This window comes from Peromyscus leucopus, chromosome 1, assembly GCF_004664715.2.
Source record: "Peromyscus leucopus breed LL Stock chromosome 1, UCI_PerLeu_2.1, whole genome shotgun sequence".
NCBI lineage: Eukaryota > Metazoa > Chordata > Mammalia > Rodentia > Cricetidae > Peromyscus > Peromyscus leucopus.
The window spans coordinates 168992975-169014842 of record NC_051063.1 but is presented as its reverse complement, the minus strand read 5'-3'; the positions used below and the strand labels follow the sequence as shown (position 1 = coordinate 169014842).

General features: G+C 42.2%; 1 pseudogene; it reads left to right on the top strand.

The window, feature by feature from the left end:
- The first annotated feature begins 5204 nt into the window (after nt 1-5204).
- On the top strand, nt 5205-11584 carry LOC119089006 (annotated as a pseudogene).
- The last annotated feature ends 10284 nt before the right edge of the window (nt 11585-21868 follow it).

Genomic DNA, 21868 nt, shown 5'->3' with positions numbered 1-21868 from the left:
CCATCAGTCTTGCATCTTTCATGTCTGCTAAACCAGTACCACATGGATGCTGCTGCCAAGTTCTAATGCTATATCAACCATTACCTTGCTCCATGAATCACATTATTCTATAGCCTGAAGAACCATTGGCCACTTATTTCTGACCCTGGGGTAACTGAAAGGACCAAGCAGATGCCATAATAGGCTGCTCAGTCTTCTCTCAGAGATCAGACCTCAATTTCATTTTCCTGAGACTTACAGTTTCAGGAGGGCCGTGAACAAAGAATCAGGGAAGAATTACAGTAATGAAGAAAAATAAGAATGGACTAATTTATTTGGAGGAGGACATTTCATGACAAGAATGCAGTAGGACAGCAGCATGGTTACTGCTCACTGCTCTGATTCAAGTCCATGGTGATAAGGAGCCAAAGCAAGCAGTTTCAGGGAGGGCCATGAACAAAAGACATAGTCCTTGAAGTAGCTCCCTTTCTGCACATACACTGATTGCTTAAGGTTCAGGCAACTGTTTACCATCTGGGATCCCTCACCAACTTAGAGTTGTGTGCATGGGTCAATGTGAAAGCCTGGACCACTGATTCAGCCTCCACAGTCAGTATGTGTTAAGCCAGCCAGCCTCCATGGCAGCTCAAGTACAGGACCTGGGCCATTGTGTCAGCCCCCACTGTCAACAGGTGCTGGGCCAGCCAGCCTCCATGGCAGGTCAAAGACAAAGCCTGGACTTGTCCAATCCTGCCCAAATATGGATAACTATAACCCCCAACTGATCCTAGCCAATTAAAAGTTACTAACACGGTGGCCACTCACAAAAACTATTCCTGAGTCTTTTCCTATGTAGTCTGTAGACTCCAAGCCCCCCTTGCTTTAAAGGCCCTGCCCTATTGCTACTCAGGGTCTCTCTTGCTTTGCTGCTGCATGAGACAAATGGAGAGTCCCGAGTTAACTCATAACAATACAAAGACTCTTTGCTTTTGCACTGGATTCAGTCTCTTTGTGTGCTTGGGGGACTCTGGTACAACAGTAACACTTACTAGGTGACAGTTTTTTAGAAAGGAAACTTGCATTTCACAAACCCAAACCTACAGTGGGTGAAGAAAACTCCCCTGAGGGCAACTTTCCTATTGTTCCAGAACAGAGCACAGTTAGCACCAATGATGGGAGGGGAAAGACCACCGATCCATATCATCATGGCCAAATGAACTAAAGCAAGCTTTTTTATTCATGTACACAGGATGTCTCCCCAAAAGCAAGGTTCAAGATGCCAGCATTGGACCTGAGGAAGACAAGGCTTTTATAGAGCTCAGGGTTAGAGGGTTACCAAATAGGGGAAAATAGGCAGTGTCACAGGAGCAGAACATAATAGGTGGTCTTAATAAGGTAATCACGGGGGTCATATAGCCTTTTGATACAAAGGTAGGGTCACAAGATGGTTATAAAAAACCTTTGAAACAAAGAAATGATTGCCATTCCTGGAACAGGCAGTACAGAACTACTGGTAGTTAAATTACAGTTGGGGCATGGCCAAATCCTTGAGAAACAGAGGTTTAATCATAAACAGGAATGAACCTAGTCTGTCTTTACTATAAGTTGGCTTTTAAGCCTAAGATGGAGGCAGGCTGGTTCTTCACATACGTTTGTCCTCAATGCTGCTGCTGATTACCTTAACAATTCCAGCTGCTCTTCTGAACCCACACTGTCGGCAACTTTAAACTCTCTAATGTACCTTCTCCCTCTCTCTCTCCTTTCTTTCCTTCATTCATTCTTCTTTTTTCATTCTTTCCTCTTTTTCCACAAAATAACATAGTTCCTCTATCTTCCTCCTTCACTTTTGGCTCCTTATCACCATGGACTTGAATCAGAGCAGTGAGCAGTAACCATGCCGCTGTCCTACTGCATTCTTGTCATGAAATGTCCTCCTCCAAATAAATTAGTCCATTCTTATTTTCTTCATTACTGTAATTCTTTTTATTGATCTCTTGAGAATTTCACATCATGCACCCCATCCCACTCATTTCCCAGACAGTCCTCCCATGTCTGTTGTGAGAGTAGCTTTATGAGTTCAAGATGAGCCTGGGATACATAGGGAAAACTTGTCTAAGAAAAACAGATAAACAAACCCATTAAAAATGTGGTATGGATAATCAAATTCGAACTTGGAAGTTTTGTGATATGCTTGAAACAGCATATATGTGAATTATCTGCTGTATAAATCAAAGATATCTGAAGGAAAATTGTGATACAAATTAAGTTGTTTTCACTTTGAAAATATACACCAGATTTTATACACAGTATGAACACCATCACCACCATCACTCACAACAAAATCATAACCAGAGCTCATGCATAAGCCTATATTCTTTGTTACTGAAGAAAGATGATCACAAGTTCACAGTCAGTCTGGCTGGCCAGAGCAAAACCTACCTACAATCCGAATGCTGGGATGTGAAGGCAGGAGAATCGGTAGTTCAAGTACAGCCTGAAAAAAAAAGAAGACTATTGATGTTTTAGTTGCTTTTGACCTGTTTGTCTATCAGGATGACAATACACACTGTGTGATCCTTGGCCACTGGCCACAATGATACTGACCTATGTGAGGGGTAGATGATGTTGATGGTTTGGGTCTTTGATAATTGAAATGTCTTGTGTTGAAATACTTTGGAATCTCATCCTTATGTAGTCAAGAATGACATTCAGGGTCCTGAGATTGTATGTGCTCATTATCACATTCACTTGATGCAGTGATGAATATGAAATCCAAGTTGACATGAATGCATGGAATGTATCCTTTCAAGCAAGCCCATCTCAGCAGGTTTTGCCTTGAATGTGTATGCAGCTCTGTAGATGTCAGTGTTGTCAGAATGGCTGGCTCTATTTTCAGTTTCTCTCCTTCTTCCTCTTCCCTGAGGATGACTCAACACATCCTTCCAGGTTTTTCATCTGTCGTCACTTCTTTGTCAAAACGTCAAGATAAGACACAATCTATGCCATAGAGAATGAAGGTTCTCTTCCAAGACACAAACATAGATGCAGGTTGACCCCAGTGTGTATACGTTACCTCTCCAGATTTATGCTAGTTTATGGTTTATGATTGAATGATGACTAACAAAGTTGGTAATATAGTGTTGGACTATAGAAAATACTTTAATTTAATTTAAAGTTTGGGGCATTGGTATAGAATAAATGCCTTTTATTTGAGGAAGCAATATAGGTTATTTTAAGGGAGGGGAGTGGAATGTTAATTGTTTGAATATTTTTTTCTAAAATTGAAGTTGAAATTTAAATGCCATTATAATTGCATTAAGAAGTGAGATGTGAACTGGGGAGGTGGTTCAGCACTTAAGAGCACTTGCTGTTCTTGCAGAGGACCTGGTTCAGTTCCCAGCACCTGCATAGTGGCTCACAACCATCTATAACTCCAATTGAGAGCATACAGTGTCCTCTTCTAACCTCTTGGGCACCAAGACATGCATGCAGTAAACAGATGAAACACTTGTACACACAAAATGAAAATTAAAAAAGAATAAAATAACAGCATGAAACTCTGCAGCTTCTAATGCCTGTTATAAGTGAATAGATGTTCACTGAGATATATAAACTGTGGATCTTGTCGATTTCTGTATGTTATGTCTTATAATACAGTTAATTAAATAAAGCAACACAAAGAAGAAATGAGATGTTTAAAAGATGATTCAGGCTTTGCTTTATGTTATGTTGGTTGTGGAATGTTCCTTACCAGCTTACATTATTTGATCGGTTGGGCTTTAGTTGATAGTCATTTTTTTGGGAGTTGCAAAAATATTTAAAGGTAGGTGGTTGGTGGTAAAAAGTTTCTTAGATTGGGCTGACAGCTTCGGTCTCTCTCTCATACACACGTGAATTTCTTTTTGCTAGTAATATATGATCCTTCCCATGTCAAAGCTGGGGCCCAAATTACCAAAGAATCTCAAACTGGGAGTTAAATGGTGAGTTTTATCACATAAAAATCTCACCCTGGTCCTGATTTTCTGTATTAGCTGCTTTGTCATCTGGTTAAATATCTGCTCAGAAGCAAGTATGAAGAAGGATTTATTTGAGGTCAGTTTCAAGACAGGAAGGCAGGGCAATTGGGCCTCTAGGTTTGCTGTGGAAGCATGTGGCAGGTGGGAAAGAGAGAAGGAGGGTCCTCTCAGGAACCTACATCTTTCTGCCATGTCTGTGAATGCCCTAAAAATACTGTTAGTTAGAGATCAAGCATTCAAACACGTGGAGTCCTGGGAGAAATCTAACCATGGCACTCTGTGAATGGATTGTGTCACTATCATACAGTGTGTCCTCTGTGGGAGTGTTCAGTCTCCTTTTTAGCTCCGTCAGTCTTAGGCACGCTTGATTGCCCCATGTCATGTTATAATGCAGCAAATGCCTCACCAGACATTAGCATGGTGTTCTTGGAAATAACTGCTTCTAGAAGCACAAATTTAAAATGTCTACTAATTATAACTTCCCAGCATCTGGTATTCTGTCTCAGTAGAAAACAGAGTAAGAGAGTCTCAGCATCCTGTAGCTCAGAGTCTACAGGGGACAGAGAAACTGTCAGAGAGAGATGTGTCAGGGGAAAGACAGAGAGCTCCAGGTGCTAAGAGCCAGCCAGGATGAGGAGGCTCACACCTTTAATCTCAGTATTCAGGAGGCAAAAGGAGAAGTTTCTCTGAGTTGGAGGCTAGTACAGTCTACAGAATCAGTTCCAGAACAGTCAGAGCTACACAGCTATCCTGTCTTGAAAAACCAACAATACACACACACACACACACACACACACACACACACACACACACACACACACTCCTACAGGAACACACAAAAGCACACACATGCACATTCACATAAGAAATATCCTTCACATATGCAGTGCACACACAGGCCCATGCCTGAGTAAATAATCAGACAAAACTAAGCTGACAAGTGCACACTCACCCCCAGAAATCAAGATGCATTACTCCCAATGTTCTTTAGTCCTGTGTTCTGTTTCATTGTCTTTGGCAACATCTATGGACTAGAGAGTGAGAAGATCACCAATAGCCCAAGCAGGAAGTATGGCTGCTCACATTCCTAGACAATAATGAAATAGGAGGCGGGAACAGCTCAAGTTGCTCAACTGGTTGGAGAGGCAGGTTTGGCATAAAAGGCCCTGCTGGAGTGTGCATGGAATATACAGTCATCAGACTATGACCATGGAGCCACTGTCCTGCTCCTCCTACTCTTCTCCAGCTTTTGCTACTCCTGGTCAGGGGCCACACAAAAGCCATGGTTACCTCCTAGGACCACGTCCCCTGCCCCTCTTGGGGAACCTCCTACAGTGGACAGAGGCCTCCTCAACTCTTCATAAAGGTGAGACATGCACAGGGCCTGTGCTCTATGGGTTCCCCATATTTGTTCCTGATATCACTCAGAGGATGAGCAAGGGACTTCTTCAGGCATAAGTTCAGGTGGGAAGTGCGAATGAAAGCTGAGATGCTGATTGGTGATGAATGGTACCAGATCAATAGGATGTTCTTGTACGCTGGAATTATGTGGGCAGTGTTCTTGGAGTGTGAAAGGTGTCGGGTGTTGAGTGTGTGCCAAGGGTTTACAATTTTCCTCTTAATGCTTCTTTGTTCCCAAAGAGAAACAAAGATGTCAGAGGCATCAACAGATAAAGTTTGCTTCTGCCAGCACAAGGGATTAGCCTGCCTTGTTCAGAACAAAGGGGAGGAGAGGCAGGTCAGAGGTATAGGTAGGGAGTGCTTATCAGTTATAAACACCATGGATCATCCAAGCAGCTGAGCCGGCACCATCTTTACCAGTCTTCACAGGGGAGATTTCATGTTCAATTATCATTTGTTTATTAATAATCATTTATCATCCTTGGCCCCCTTCCCATTTAGAGAGCTGATTTAGTGGCAACAACCCCAACTTCTGCTCCCTTTGGTTTTTAACAGCTCACCCATCTGGATCATTGGTGTAGTCATTTACTTTATTTGCTTTTGAGCAAACTCATGATCCTCCTTCAAGTTTCATAAAATATCTTTGATCTTATCTGTGTGTTGATAGCTCATTGTTGCTTAAGATTCAATGTTGTGACCTGGCCTAAAAACATAAGTAGGTCAATATCAAACATGTGTAGAGCTTTTCCTTAGCATGATCCCCTAAATAACACCAGACACTGACCTTTTCATAGCCTTCATTTCTATTAGCTGCATTGTAAGTAGAGTGAATTAAAGGTTGTGAGAGATGAGGTGGGTTATGTGAAAACACTGCACCATTCTCTTCAAGGGCTTTCAGCACTTGAGGTTTATGACATTCCTGGGATCAATTCCCTGAAGATGCCCATATGGTTGCATTGTCAGGTATTTTCCAACTTGTGTGCTGTAGTCATGACTCACATTCAGGTCCACTGCCAGGTGACTATCACTTTCCCTTCCCATGTAACCCAGTGGGTGGGTCAGGCCATTCTCTGGATGTCAGAAGCATTGACAGGTTTATCTGGTCACAGAAGACATGTTTCAGCTGGCCAGACTGAAGGGTTTGGGCATGGCCACATGCATCCTGTAACCCTATCTCTATTTTTTTTTTGATAGAATTAAATGCAGTTGAGGCTGGCTTCTAATTGGATATGTATCCAAGGATGACTAGTCATTCTCTGGCCTTACCTCCACAGTGCCAGGATTATAAACATGAGTTCCCTTCCCTCCTACTCTACAGTACTGCTCTACTGATCAGGAAGACCAAGCAATCTATTAAAATCCTGTCTGCATGGTGAATTAACCTTTCAACTCTTAGGTCCCCAGAAGGAGAAGCGTGGCCAGAGGAGAGAATCTATTACCAATCTGTGTCTAAGTGTTTTCACAGGCAACAACAATGCCTGTGTAGACTAATCATAACCATTGTGCCCTTATTTTTGGCAACTTAAGAAAAATATGGAGATGTGTTCACAGTGCACCTGAGACTGAGGCCTGTGGTCATGCTATGTGGGACAGAGGCCATAAGGGAGGCTCTGGTGGACCAAGCTGAAGCTTTCTCTGGCAGGGGACACTTGCTGTGGTTGAGCCAGTTGTGCAGGGATATGGTGAGATGTGGGACAGGAGTGCAGGATGTTGTCCAGGAAGGTGGAGCCTGAACTATAGAGAAGGACTCAGGTTCTCTGAACTTCTAGTGTTACCTACCATGTTTCCCCTACTTTCTTAGGTATGATTTTGCCAATGGAGAATGCTGGAAGGCCCTTTGGCAATCCTCAGAGGCCACCATGAAGGAATTGGGATGGGGAAGCAGAGTGTGGGGAAGCAGATAAAGGAGGAAGCCAGATGTCTGGTGGAGAATCTGCAGAAATCTCAGGGTGAGTCTCTGAGAATGGGCATGTGCTGATGATGTCTTTCTGTATGCTGTAAATATATTTTGTTCCCATTGGTTAATAAATAAGCTGCTTTGGCCTATGACAACGCAGCTTAGAGGCAGGCAGGAAATCCATGAAGAGAGACAGGAAAGAGAAAAGTGGAGTCTGGGGAGATGCCTGCCTTCCACCCAAGGAATAACAGACCAACAGAGTGGTAATGTCACAGCCATGTGGCAATACATAGATTAATAGAAATGGTTACTTTAAGATAAAATAGCTGGCTAGCAAGAATTCTTAGCCATTGGCCATACAGTTTGTAAATAATATTAAGCCTCTGAGTGATTATTGTATAAGTGGCTATGGACCGGGGGCTTAGCGGGACCTGAGAAAACCTTCCAGCTACATTTGGTGCCCAGATACGGTAGCAAGAATTTCCACCAAAAACCTGAGAAAGCTTTTTAAAAACAAGATTCTAAAATGGAGCTAAAAACAGCTTCCTAAATGTGTCTCTCAGGCAAGCTATGAGCTACATACACTATGGCAGGTTCATGGCATACAGGCTTGAGCTACAGCATGGTGGATTCCCACCAAGGTACACAGAGGTTTTTCCAAGCCATGCAGTATACTGCATGGCAAATTTAGCTTTTGCTAGTCTAAACCAAAAAAAAAAAGTTTCTGGGCCATATGCTGCTTGTTGGGGGCATAGACCCTCTGCTTCCTGGAGTTGGCAGTAATCATGACTCTCCTGGGTACCTCCACCACATTGGGAAGCTGAGGTGGGTAGAGTCAGCAGTCAAGGCTGCTGCATTGTCCTAGTCATGAACTTAGCAGTTTAAAATCTCTCCTGGTCAGAGAAGGATTATAGATTCACAATAAGACAGATTTAGATGAAATAAAATTCTAAATTGTTTACAGTGTGTATAAAAATGTACATAGGTTTGGAAAAAACAGGGAAAGGAGTATATGCAGTTATATAAAGAAATTGATAGTTTTAAAAAATTAAGTCTGGGGACAGCCTGCCACCCAAGGAACATGTTAGCAGACAGGTAAGCTACAGAACACATGGCAAAACAGAGATTAATATAAATGGGTTAATTTAAGATATAAGAGCTAGCTAGCAAGGGACATGTCATAGACACACAGTTTGTAAATAATATTAAGCCTCTGAGTGATTATTTTATAAGCAGCTGTGTGGCCAAAGGGCTAGGCAGGACTGGAGAAATGTTCTCGCTACATTTGGTTGCCCAATGTGTCCTTCTTGCTCTACAGCTCATTCTCAAGCCAGGTCAGTGTGTGGGAAGAAACATCTGGTTTATTGACCAGCTGAAGAGCTGGTATTTATATTGACTGGATTGGCCCATATCAGTTTCTAGTAAGTTCATGGCTCATAGTCATTTGGAGTAGGCCATCAGCAGCAAATGATGCTTGAATGTGTCTGTCAGCCAAGTGGTAACCTGTTGAGACAGATATAAACTAGGAACAGGCATTAAAATTGATAAACTTCTTTGGAAATTTGAGGCCCATTGTCTTAGTAACTGAGGAAGGGGAGGAGTCCCAAGTCCAGGAGAGAGAAAAATACTGTCCTCAGGAATAGACAGGCAGGGAAACTTAGGCTGTATTTATCTGAATCCCTTTGACCAAGTTTTTATGACTTTCCCTGTAGGGAGCCGCCATTCAAAGATGGCGCCGACTTCCTGGTAGCCTAGCTGTAAACAACTCCATATTTGGCTATGCTCTCGGGACTACGTGTCCTGTGACCTGCACATGCGTGGGTATGGTAATCGACCTTATGTCCTCAGCCTATCCCGTGGCTCCCCATGCTTGCATTCTGGCGGGACCCAATCACAGTACGGCACATTTGCTTGATTCCCCATATAAGCAGCTGCATTTTAGTCCTCGGGGGCCCCTCACCTCCCGCTCTCCCTTAATCAAGAGGCGCTCCAATAAAGTGTGATCTGAGAAGAATCCTCGAGTGGTGGTCGTTCTTCCTCGCTGGCCGAGGAGCTTGCCGCATTTCCCAACTTTTTTGAAATTTGTGTGAATTTCCTTTTCATGAAAGACATAAAAGTTCCAGATGTATTAGCATTCCCAATCTGTTTTGAAATCCATATTGTAGAAAAAACAGGTAACAGGTATCTGTAAAACAGCCAGAGTAGACTCATACCCTTGAGTCCTAGCAAAAGCTATAGATTTGGATTTTAAAAAATGTGTATTTTGCTTCTGTCCAGAGAGCCAGCTATAAATTGGACTGAAATGTCTTTGGCCTGATGTAAAGCTTCTCTAAGTCTCCACTCAGAAACAACCAAAGAAATATCAAATATTGAGCTCATAACCCAAACAGTAAGCAGCTGTTGCTCTATTAGCTTCTCAGAATTCTATTAATGAATAGAATGAAAGTTAATAACTTTTGAAGTTTCAACACAATGACAGTATGGCAAAGGAAAGAAATTTTATAATATCCCTATATATTTTCCTCAGATCTTTATATTTTAGACCTTAGAATTTATTATTTATTAGAAATATAAGTAGTTATTATTCAAGAACAGCCATTTTAAATTATGTTTGAAATCTGTTTATCCCTTAATATGTAGCTTGTGAGTAAAGCAAACCTATTTGTCTTTTTTTTTCAGGAGACCTAGTAGCTTTAATTAATTAATGCATTCATCAATTAACTAATCAGGTGGTTGCAACCTTGTGGAAGACTCTGGTTGTTCAATGTTGCTGACAAAGCTTAGCCAGCCCAGTCATCAATGCCATCAAAGATCTGAGAAAGATAAATTTTATCTCAGTGCAGACTTCCAAATCTATTAAAAAGTGGTAGAGACTATCTATTATCCAGACCACACCATTCCAGGCTCCTGTGGTCTTCATAGCATTGACAGGACAGGTGTCAGGACAGCATCAGTCTTACAGCTGGGCCAATAACTTTAAAGTTTTCTCTGTGGAGGAGGAACTTGTGGAAGACTAATCTTATTTTGTCAGTGCCTCACTTGTCTATTCTGGGCCAGATCCCTAGCAGCAGATGTTGAGTTGGGGCATCTTGCCCAGTGGTCGGTGTTGTTAAAAATTCAGGTGGCATCTTCATGTCATTGTTCCATACCTTCTTTGGAGACCTCAAGAATCATTGTTAGGAGTTGGGAGTCTCTGTTTGTTATAGTAAGCTTTCTATTAAATAATTTCAGTGCCATATTCATCAGATCTTTGATGGTTTTGAGGACCATTATTTATTAAATATATCTGAGCTAAAAAAAAATCTAGGCCTAATCTTGAAAACATCTCTGAGTTTGATAACAATAACTAGGCCAATTTGCTATCCTGAAATATATTAGTCAAATAGACCTCTCATGTTCTCTTTTCTATTATTTAAAAAGCTTGTAATTTATGTAACAGTTAACAGTTTATGTTTTAACTAGTAGCTTGTTTTAACAAGTCCCCAACACCTTGCCCATAGCACTTGTCTCTGCTTGTCTATACCTAGAGCATGAACCTCTAACCCTTTGAGAGCTGCTGGCTGGCTCCAGGCCTCTGCTGCATAACAAGACCAGCCCTTCCCTTGCTGCAGGCCTGATAGAAAAAAAAAAGCTATGGAGGGAGGGGGCCCTTGCTATGCCTCTCTCATTCTCTTCCAGGAACATAAGGGAGGTTAGTAGACAGAAGCAAGTAACAGTGATGTAGACATAAGTACCGTTACATCAGCACTGAGGTGACAGCCTCATTGGCGGTTAGCAGCAGCAAACAACTGTCTGAATCTTGAGTGGTCAGAGTATGTGCAGATAGGGAGCTACTACAAGGACTAAGACTTTTATTCACAGCCTTTCCAGAAACTGCTTCCTGAAATTGTTGCCTGTTTTCTGGTAGAAGACTGAGCAGCCTCCATGGCATCTGGTTGGTCCTTTCATCAGAAGTACAGGTAAATCTCAAGATGGCCCCAGCCGTATGAGAGTCAGCTGGAGGGACAGCATAGGGGATACCTAGATCTTGGTGATTTAGCTCTTGTTGTCAGGGGCCTACCATAACCCAGCCATCCTCTTTCACTCTGCCATGGCCAATATCATCTGCTCCATTATTTTTGGTGAGCATTTTAATTTCTAGGATCCAAAATTGATACATTCACTAAGTACACTGGGTGAAAGTTTCACTATCATCAACTCTTTCTGTAACCAGCTAAGGTCAGAGATTTCACAATGGGCCAGGAATCAGTGTGGGTGGATTCTGGGTAGCGACCAGATGTCTCCTGTCTAGAACACAGAGGCAAGAAAGGCCCCAGAGGAGGTTTTTTTTTTTTTTTTATCTCTCCATGCTTCAGAGTATAGTATCACTCAACAGGTAACTGCCAGCATCCACAGAGACTGAACTAAAGGAGATTAGCTGAGGCATGCTCAGATCACAAAGTGTGTGCCCAACATGCATAGAGCCTGGGTCTGCATCACATAAAAAGATTGTGCTGGGACAAGCCTATTATCCTAGTTTTTGGAAGGTTGAAGCAGGGGCTAGGGAGTTCAAGGTTATCCTCAATTCCTTAAGTGGAGGCCAGCCCAGAGAACACAAAACTCTATCTGAAAAAAAAAATACAAAAAATTCACCTCTTTCTCAAGAAAATACATTGTGAACTAGTTTACAGAAGTCTGCGATAGCATTTCTAGTTCTGGTTTGTTCATTCTCACATCTCTGGACTCCCATGGACACACCTTACCTTCCAAGTGAGGTGACAAGTCATGTTGGGCATAGATTTAGGAATCCAAAAAGAATGGACTGTGAGACAAGAGGCTTCAGTGGCCTTGTGGTGATTTTAGGTAGCCAAAGCTGTGGAGGGAGCAGTGTGTGTGTGTGTGTGTGTGTGTGTGTGTGTGTGTGTGTGTGTGTGTATGTGTGTGTGTGCCCACATGATCACCTACATTCAGTGGGGAGCACACTCCTCAAGTCTGTGGTGTCCTTGAGATACTGGTGTGTTGTGCAGGGCACAGGCTTAAGCACTAACTATTTATGGGATCAAAACATGGTTTTAGGTTGTTCATGCCTTTCTCTGGGTGTGAACTTCTTGAACTCCTCTCTGGTATCTTGAAGTATTTTCCTGGCCCCTACACTTTCTTGTACAACAACATTTAAGAACTGAATGATTTCATTACTGAGAATGTGAGATGTGCCGGGAATCACTGAACCCCAGCACCCCTCAGTCCTTCACTGACCCCATCCTTCACATAAATTCCTTAACAAAAAAGGAGCAGATGTCTCAACAGTTGCAAAATCTCTCTCCTTTTTTTTCTTTCCTTGATTCTGTGCTAATATCATCAAACTGAACTCGGAAAAAACTTTGTCTAATTGAGTCCCTTTATTTTACTAATACATATAGCACCTTTGGGGTGAATGATTTATCCAAGGTCACATGGTGAGGACAGTGTAAAAAAGGGCTGGGATATCCAATCTGTCCACAACTCATTCTCAGTAAAATATAAGGGGCCTGGGAAGTTCATCTAGTGTTGAATTGATTCCCATCCACCAACCGTTCCATAAGCAAATCTCCCTCACAACTAGAATGCAAACACTGGATAAGACATCTCCATAAGGAGTCCAGGGGCAGTCCACTAGGTGCTTCATTGATGAGTGACAACACAGCATCTTTGTGAAGAGTTTCTTCCTTCCTTCCTTCTTTCCTTCCATCCTTCTAGCCCCCCACCCTCCTTTATTTCTTCCTCCCCCCTTCTTGTTGTGATTTGAAAGAAAATGGTCCCAAAGGGAGTGGCACTATTTGGAGATGTGGCCTTGTTGGAGGAAGTGTGTCACTATGTGGGGGGGAAGTGCTTTGAGGTCTCTTTTGCTTAAGCCTCCCTCAGTGTCATTTAACTTCCTGTTCCCTGAAAGATGTATCACTCTCAGTTTCAGCTCCACATCTGCCTGTACGCTTCCATGATCCCTGTCACGATGATAATGGACTAAACCTCTGTAACTGTAAGCAAGCCATCCCAATGAAATGCTTTCCTTGTAAGAGTTGCATGGTCATGTGTCTCTTCACAGACATTTCCTTTCCTTCTTTCTTTGGTATATGTGTGCTGTATGCATGCATGCGTGTGTGTTTGCATATGTGTGAGTACACCTGTGTGCAGAAGGGCAAGTCCACATTTACATCTGCCTGTGAGCCCGCAGTTAGTGTCAGATGCCTTCCTTGACGGTGCCCTACTTCAATGACCCAGAATCTAGGCTAGCCAGCTTTCCCGAGATCCTGTGTCTGCCTCCCAAGTATTGGGATTACACAGGGAGCCAAACCGTCCTCACTTTTTATGTGACTTGTGGTTCATATTTATGCTTGTGTGGCAAGCACTTAATTGGTGGAGCCATCTTCCCAGCCCCTTTGTCCATTTATGAAAAGTTCTAAAGACTCATCCAGTTGTGTGTGTGTGTGTGTGTGTGTGTGTGTGTGTGTGCATGTGTGATGTAGTCTAAGTTTCCTTGAGCTTACATTAGCCCTGGCTAGCTTCAATCTCATGACAGTTCTCCAGTCTCACAATTCAGATTGCCAGGATCACAGGCGGGAGCCACCATGCCTGGCTTGCTTGTCCCTTCTGGGGACCTTTGTTGAGCACTGCTTTGCATGCTTACTCATGTGCCTCTTCCCCACCCTGTCCATCTCAGGGAAATTCCAGGCAGAGACTAATGGTGTGGCTAAACAGCCACCAATCTTCCAGCCTTTGAATATTGGGCAAAAAATGCATTATACTCATGCTGCCATCCACAAGATTCAGAGATACAGTGACCTCAACCCATTGGTCTCTCACTGTGTCATCCAGGACCTACTTCCAGTGGCATATGAATATCTTCAGAAGGAGTTGATTCTTCTAGAATCTAATGCAAACATGCTGCTTTCCTCTAAGGCCCCTTCTGACTTTTCCCCAATAGGGCATGTGTCTTAGGGTTGCTATTCCTGTGAATAGACACCATGACCACAGCAACTCTCATAGAGTAAAACATGTAATTGGGACTGGCTTACAGTTTTATAGGGTCAGTTCATTATTGTCATGGCAGGACATGGTGGCATACAGGCAGACATGGCTGGGAAGGAGCTGAGAATTCTGCATCTTGATTCACTAGCAAAAGAAAGTGAACTGCCACACTGAGCTTGACTTGAGCATGTATGAGACCTAAATACCCACCTCTATAGTGACACACTTTCTCCAACAAGGTCACACTATCTAATAGTGCCACTCCCTATGGATTAAACATTCAAATGCATGAGTATATGGGGGTCATACCTATTCAAGCCACCACAGAATGTTTGCAGAGATTCTTCTGTGTTTCATATATTTTCACAAACTGGCCTATTTGATGCTGTGTGATTCTCCTCAGTAAATGTGAACCAACATATTCATACCAGATAGGTGACAGTTGACAGACCCATGAAATGACCCCACCTGAGTCTGTCTTGGTAGATCAGTGGGTTATTGAAATTAATTACAGGAACCTGGGGAGGGCTAATTTACAGGGCTTGGATGACTCAAAGGTAGCTGAGTCACCTCAAATCCCACCCCATCATGGGTGACAACTCATCAAATCTGTATCTTTGGAACTCTCTGCCAACCTTGTAGACAATAGTTGCTGCTTTTTAATACTGTGAATTTGGGACCTTTCTGAACTTCCTGAGCTTAGGAGCACACTTCAGTTCAGAGGAAATAGCTCCACAATCCTTAAAAATACTTAACCAGAGACACTGGAGAAAGATAGAGAATGAGACCAAGAGAGAAGGTACTGTACAGGAAAGTTGATACAATGAAACAGAGTGGTATAAACACACACATGAGAGACAAATACAGAGACAGAGACACAGAGGAACAGAGATAGACAGACAGAGACAGAGAGTGAGATTAATGCTGCTTGTATTTCTGAGTAGAATAAGAAAAGAAATATGTGATTTGATTTATACAAATTACATGCAGATCCTGTTGTAGTTTAGTTAAAAATGGTGGAAGGTGACCTTGGCAGGTTGCAGCCAAGAGGCACCAAAAGTTACACCATACAACAGAACTCACCTGAGAGGTTCCTGGAGGGGAGGAAGGGAAGGAGGGGAAAAGAAGGGAATGCAGAGTTGGCAAGAAGAGAGAGAGAAGGAAACGAGCAGAGCTTGCTCTTTATGAAGGGATTTAGCACAGGCACCTAGAGAGAGCTCTATTCTGTCAGGACTCTTGTTGTAACCCATTTTCCTTAGTGACTTTACCCAGCAGGTCTGCACTTGGCTGTGCTGGGGGAGGTCTTTTGCTCCACCCTTTGGCATTCCTTTAAATACCCTAGGGCAGAGATACCTGGCCCTATGGATTAGGATCCAGGCACTCTTGAGGCTATCCGGTATTTTCTCTTTTTCTCTCCCCTCTATCATTCTAACTAATATTTCCTGCTGCTTCTACTCGAGAGTACTCTGGGGAAATTTGGGGGTTAGGGATGGTTCCCACAGATAGTGCCACTGACCAGGGACTAAGAATGTATATCCAGAGTACTTATCGAAAGTAAGAGTCAGGTGTTAGTTATTTAGCTGCGTTGTGTTCTTACCCTGCAAGGAAGTGTCACGAAACACGACAGAATCTGCTTATAAGAGTTTATTAGAGTTAAAGGGACAGAGTGCGCAGGCCTGTGGGAGAGACACGTGCATGGAGAAGAGAGGAGAGAAGAGAGAGAACCGGAATATGGCGCTCCGCTTTAAAAACCGGCTGGGGCGTGGCCAGGTTACGTCACTACTCCGCGTGTGCGTAGATCACATGGTCACGTTGCGCGCTTACGTAGCCATGTAACGTCACGGATTCTGGTCACGCAAGATGCCTTGGCCGGAACTTGCTAGGCGGAGGTGTCTGGTCTGACCGGAATTGGCTAGGCGGAAGTGTCCGCCTGGTAAATGCGACTGTGGGGGGGGGTGTTGTGAACCCTTCATCAGGGTTAGACCCTGCCAGTTTGGAACTGTTCAGTTTTGTAGTGAAAAAAAGTTAAATGGGGCAGGGGTTTTATCCTTGAAAGAAAAAGAAAAAAAAAAAAGACTAGAATAATGTCTGAGAATAAGGCTGAAGCATAGAATCTTCTCTATCAAGATTTCTCTCTTTTGTCTTTCTCTTAATTTCTATCTATAAAAAATAAGGAAGGTGAGTGTAGTAATTTAGTGCAGGAAGAAATTTAGAATAAGGTACTGTAGAAAAAAATTATTAAAAATGAAGGGTTCACAACACGCCCCCACGGTCGCATATACCGGGCGGACACTTCCGCCTAAACAATTCCAGGTCAGGATAGGCATTTCCGGGTCAAAGTGTCTCTCGTAACCAGGATACCTGGCGGACCCGGACACCTCCGCCTAGCAAGTTCTGGGTCAAGGGGTCTCGCGTGACCAGGATCCGTGACGTTACATGGCCACGTAAGCACGCAACGTGACCATGTGATCTACGCACACGCGTGGAGTAGTGACGTGACCTGGCCACGCCCCCAGCCGGTTTTAAAGTGGAGCACCATGCTTCCCAGTCTCTCTTCTTCTCCACGCACGTGTCTCTCCCACAGGCCTGAGCACTCTCTGTCCCTTTAACTCTAATAAACTCTATAAGCGGATTCTGTCGTGTTTCGTGACATTTCCTTGCAGGGTAAGAACACAACGCAGCTAAATAACTAGCAAAATAGCATAAAGAAAACTTTGGATAAGATAGGGAACTAGACAGAGAAACTAAGTCTTTAATTTTCTAACTTTGGGGCTATGAACACAAGCTGGAAAAAATCAGAAGAGAAGAAAAAACAGGCAGAAAAAAAAATTCCTGTGGGAAGTTTTTGGTCCCAAGTGCAAAAGTAATTCTCCCTGAGGCAAAATTGTAGATGAAATAAGCCAAAGTTTAGAAGTCTTGGGAAAACTTGATGGCTCTCTCAAACTTTACTTGGGAAAAACTCGGTAAAATCTCTAAAAAATTAGAAATCTTTCAGCTCTCAGATTTTCTTTCTGTAAAGGACAAAAATAAGAACTACCTGGAGATATTACTATGGAAACCACCTGTGATTCTCTCTAAGGAAAAACAACAGGGAAGAACCTCTCAAAGTTCTGCCTTTCTTTTAAGGGGGGGTGGATGGATAAAAAAAACAGGAGCCATAAGTTCCCTATGGTTAGAGCTTAGCAAAAAGAATGTATGCTGAGAGCTGCAAAGAGCCACAGGGAGAGTTCCCCCCGATGAGAGGGGCCGCTGCTATGGGGAAAGCGATAAAGCCAAGCTATGTCTGCAGCTGCAGCAGTAGCAGCATCAGAAACTCTATCTGGGAGGAAGGAACAAGCAGGACTAGATAAAGATCTATCAGGGAAAGTCTCTCTGAAGGAGCTGTAAGAAAGCTTTCCTTTAGGTGCTTTTGTTTCTTTTCACTGACTGGCTGGGGCAAATGAGCAAGCCCTAGGAAATTTTGGTATCAGGAATGCCCGCCTATATGCGTGCTACCAGATGAAAGGAAAACACTTAGCAATGCCAGTTTAAGGAGAACTTGATCTCTCCATCTCCTATGGTGAAAAAGCAAAAAGCTTGGTTCAAACCTCCTATGCTGAAAGCAGAAACTTGACTTTGTCATGTAGAGGGAAACAGGAATGGCAGACCCAGAAGAATTATGGGAAATGGAGTCTCAAAGGTAGCTTGTAACAGCAGGCTGATAAAAAGAAATGCATTTTGGGAAAGGTAGTTTTTCTGCTAAAGATGGCTACTGCCTGTTAAAACTGTTTTTTTAACACGAAATGAAGTTTTGTTCCTAAGCACCGCGAGAAAGCTTAGATTTACCTCCCAAAACATTGAGGGCAAACAAACAGCTTGCCTCACAGGAGATAATTAAAAGGAAAAAGCTTATGAGATTGAGTTGTGTTTAAGATTCCAGAGAAACATTGATAGCATTAAATGATGCTCATGGTAAACTTAAAAATACAGCTTTCTATTTGATGGCTAAAAGAAAGTCTCTTTGAGAGGACTTTGCACCAACCAGCTCTTGTGGAGATAATAGCTTTTGCTATGAGGGAAAACTGCCATAAAATGCTACTGTAAATAAAAATGTCTCTGGCCTGAGAATGAAAGTTGCAGAAACACTTGTTTGAACTAAAATTCCTAAGTGCAAAAAGGGTTTGGTTATAAAACAATTCTTCATATTTGGAAGTGGAAGTCTAGTACCAGAATTTGTTTGAACTTTTTGAACTTAAAAAAGAAATGAGATAAAACTACAAAAAGGTTTTAGTTGTAAAAAAAAAAAAAAAAAAAAATTCATATTTGGAAGTGGAAGTCTAGTACCAGAACTTGTTTGAACTTTTTGAACTTAAAAAAATGAAATGAGATAAAACTACAAAAAAAGGTTTGGTTAGGGGTTTCTTCATATTTGAAAGGCTGGAACCAGAATTTAGTATTTGAATTTGGACTTAAGACATGAGTTAGACAGGAGTGATTTCATTGCAAGGGGACAATTTTGAATTTACTTATGTATATAGACTCTATCAGTGCTGATGATTTATGGAACTGTTTATGTAAAAATGGAACTGCTTAAAAATAAAACTGTTTAAATAGAGGTTTGTTTTTTCTAAAAAAAAATTATAAAAAGGGGGAGTGTCAATATTCCTCAGTCTATTTAACTTAAAAAATTTTAGTGTTACTTGAGTGAATTAATGTTATGTTTTGTATAGTTTATAAAAAAATTATTTTGAATGTAGGTTTGTAGAAAGTGTTAATGGTTATATTGAGAGTAGGTTTGTAGGAATTATAATCGTGTATAGTAATGTTTATGTTAGAATTATTATGTTAACCTATTGATATTGTTGAACTATGGTTTGGTGAAGTTAAGGAAATATTTAAGTTTGATGTGAATACATCATTAATTTAACCTATGTTTTGTTAGCAAGAAATTCAAATGGTTCTATTAAGAGGTTGCTTTATGTTGAGAGAATTGTAACTATGTACAGCAATATTTATGTTAGAATTATGTTAACCTGTTAATGTTAATGATGAAGTTAAGGAAAATTTTAAATTTGATGCAGTTGCATCAAGAGTTTTTTTTTATTATTTTTTATTTAAAGGGTTTGATGCAGCTAAGACTGTTGTAGTCACCTTATACCCATTCCAAAAAAGAAATGCCATCTTTACCATCCTCTACTCCTATACTGGAAGGTGTGACAGCTATGGAGATTGCTGTGATCCTTAATGGGGAGTTGTTTTTATATATAAAGAAAGGGGACCTGTAGGAGCCCATTTTTTCTAGTGGCTTTACCCAACAAGTCTGCAGAGGATGATTGAACCATAGACCTGAGTACAGGTGTTTGAGATTCTTTGTACTTGGCTGTGCTGGGGAGATGTCTTTTTCTCCACCCCTTGGCATTCCTTTAAATACTCTAGGGTGAACACAGTCAAGGCTGGTGTATTGGAGGATCCAGGCCTCCTGAGGCTATCCTGTGTTTCTGTCATTCTTCTCATCATCTGGGTATCTCCATCTAGCTAATATTTCACTTCTCCCTACTCAAGGGTACCCTGGGTGGTAGAAGTGGTGGTTGGTCCACCACAGACACTGACCAGGCCAGCATAGATATCTGTGTAGTAACATATACACCATTGGATACATGGGTACTCCACAAGTAGTCCTCAAATATCATTTTCTCCCTCAGCTCCTAGAAAAAAATGTGTTTGTGCAAGAAGCTGGCTTGATGTGAGCCCTTTTTCTTGACCACCACAGTAAAGAACTTGTCCTTGGGCTGCAGTGATTCACAGAAGATCTGGACTCCACACCAAAGTTGAAAGGGCTTGGAAGTTGCCCTGTCTTTACCAGCTCTTCCTCTTGCTTGTGAGACACAGGAAGAAGGATTTGACCACCTCAGGATCCACAGCTCAACTCCTAGATCTTTAAAGGATGTATTTGTTGGTCTCCTAATCTCTTTAATGTTTGCTCTTGACTGTAGAAAATGTCATTTCATTTCCATGCAGCCCACAGTAGTCTATATCCCTCTAGATGAGTGGTTGTCAATCTTACTAATGCTGCAACACTTTAATATAGTTCCTCATGGTGTGGTGAACACCAACCATAAATTATTATTGTTGCTACTTTATAACTGTCATCTTGCTACTGTTAGGAATCTTAATGTAAATATCCATGTTTTCTAATGGTTTTAGGCAACCCTTGTGAAAGGGGTTGTGACCACTGATCTAGATGGTCTTCACAGGTCTTGACCAAGGAGCAACCCTTATGGTTTCGATAGAAAAAATACCATTAGGTATTGGTGAAATTATTAAGGCTACTCCATGTAGTTACAAGGGAGGTTTATTTTGTGGGGTAACTTACAAGTGAATGGATAGTTTACAGAGTCTGGGAATGGCATGGTGCAGTCTGGCGGTGTTCTCTGGAGAACTCTGCTCGGTCTATACCTCCAGTGTCCAGGGTCCAGGAACCAAGAGAGCTGGCACATCTCGTGACAGTTACCAAGGCCTCAGTGGGGGTTGGAACTTCCAGATCAAAGCTGGAATGGCTACCCACTACAATTAGGAATTAATGTGAATTTTAACCCTAGCAATTAGAGACATGAGGCCAACATGAGATAAATATGTACAACAGGGATGTGATGCTAAGACCAGGCATGCTAGCTCCCTCCTTGTCATTCACACCCCACAACCTCCCCGTGAGTGAGAGGGTTTGTTAATTTCTCACCCTCTGTGTCATATACCTCAAAATATCTTCACTAAGTCTCTGATCCCAGTTCTTTAAAAAGTCTTTGTTTACAATAAAGTTCAACCACTTCTAAACCAAAGTGCTGTGTGTTTCTTTCTGCTCTACTCTTATTGGAAAAAGGACTCACAAAAAAAATCAGTCATCTATGTTTTTGTAAATGGATGAATCTCTCCCACTGCCTGTTCCCAAATAACCATTCAGAGGTTTATATTAATTATAAATGTTTGGCCAATGTCTCCTGCTTATTATTAGCTAGCTCTTAAATTATCTTAACATCTTAAATCATCACATTTCTTTTTTTTTTTTCTATTTTTTTTTATTAAGTAAATTTATTTTACAACATCATTTAGTTCAACATAATAGCCACAGATTCCCCTGTTCTCCCACTCTCGCCCCCTCCCCTCCCCCCATCCCACCCCCCATTCCTACCTCCTCCAGATCAAGGTCTCCCCCGAGGACCGGGATCGACCTGGTAGACTCAGTCCAGCCAGGACCAGTCCCCCCTCCCGGACCGAGCCAAGTGTCCCTGCATATGTCCCAGGATTCAAACAGCCAACTCATGCAACAAGCCCAGGACCCGGCACCAACACACAGCTGCCTCCCAAACAGATCAAGCCAAATGACTGTCTCACCCGTTCAGGGGGCCTGATGCAGTTGGGGGCCCCTCAGCCTTTGGTTCATTAGATCCTGTGCTTCCATTCGTTTGGCTATTTGTCCCTGTGCTTTATCCAACCCTGGCTTCAACAATTCTCGCTCATATAAACCCTCTTCTTTCTCACTAATTAGACTCCCAGTGCTCACCAGGGGCCAGCCGTGGATGTCTGCATCCAGATTCCTCAGACTTTCCTTGGATGG